This window comes from Piliocolobus tephrosceles, unplaced genomic scaffold, assembly GCF_002776525.5.
Source record: "Piliocolobus tephrosceles isolate RC106 unplaced genomic scaffold, ASM277652v3 unscaffolded_35545, whole genome shotgun sequence".
Lineage (NCBI taxonomy): Eukaryota > Metazoa > Chordata > Mammalia > Primates > Cercopithecidae > Piliocolobus > Piliocolobus tephrosceles.
In genome coordinates this window covers 1-1098 of record NW_022319360.1, presented here as the reverse complement: position 1 = coordinate 1098, position 1098 = coordinate 1, and the positions used below count along the sequence as shown (strand labels likewise).

The 1098-nt window shown below is 50.1% G+C and overlaps 1 non-coding gene across 1 annotated transcript; it reads left to right on the top strand.

Annotated features, from left to right (window-relative positions):
* Positions 1–817: 817 nt before the first annotated feature.
* Positions 818–909, top strand: LOC113222845. Its single transcript, XR_003308549.1, has one exon. It is a non-coding gene; the product is annotated as a small nucleolar RNA SNORD116 (small nucleolar RNA).
* The last annotated feature ends 189 nt before the right edge of the window (positions 910–1098 follow it).

Here is a 1098-nt window from a genome sequence, read left to right as displayed (position 1 = left end):
GTGGCCTAGCAAGAGTTAGCTGGTAGCCTACTCTGGTTACCAATGTGTTCTTGAGTCCTTGTTCTTGGTTCTCAGGTCCCCTGGAAGAAACAGATCTGTCTAGTTGGGAGGAGGGTACAAGGCTGCATCTTTGTCATTTGTTGGCTAACTTTGTCCTTGGTTGAGGACACTAGAGTTTTGGTCACCAGGCATAGCCCATGTGTGTCTGTGTGCCCATGTTATATCCTGTGTGATTTGGGGACATGTATTTCGCACGAACAGGTGAGCTCCTGCTCCAAGCCGGTTCTGATACCCGAGGAGCCTCTGGCTTATCGTAAACCCGATAGAGGTTAAAGCCTTCCTCCTTAGGGGTTCATGGTCCCAAAGCTTTTGTGAGTGGCATGGCAGGCATTGAAGCAGTGATGTTGAGAGGTATGGTCAGCGTCAGTGCTCTTTAGCAGCATGGTGCACTGCAGGGGCCTCCAGCCCCGAGATGAGCATCCCCATGTCCGTGCATTTCTGCGTCCATGAGCAAGGGAGGCCAGAGAAAGGCAGATAGCAGATGTATCCCAGGACACTGGATAACATGGCCCTGTGACCTGTGCACCTGTCTGCCTTTCTGAAGCACGCCTGTGTTTCCTCTGCACTTCGCAGGTGGTGTTGGCGTAAAGGCAGGCTCGTATCATGAGGAATGATTGTACTGATCCTTGGAGATAGCAGGAAGCCATCTCCACATGGTGTGGACTCCTTCAGAGGCTGTTGAAACCTTCCTTAATGTAAGTGATTCCATCCCAAAGCACTCTGAGTTTCTGCATTTATAGGGAAGATACCTGTGCGTGGATCGATGATGACTTCCATATATACATTCCTTGGAAAGCTGAACAAAATGAGTGAAAACTCTATACCGTCATCCTCGTCGAACTGAGGTCCAGCGCATTTCTCCAACAGGGACTAGACAGGGTCAACATCCGTTTGTTGACAAGGGTTATACCAAGGGGTCTGTTTAGCCTTAGGATGGGGTCTTTTATGGGTGAATGGGGTCACAGGAGAGTGGTGGCTCCCACGCGTAGGAAATTTCTTGTTTGAAGGACTTTGTCAGTGAGGGTGGGTGACACATGC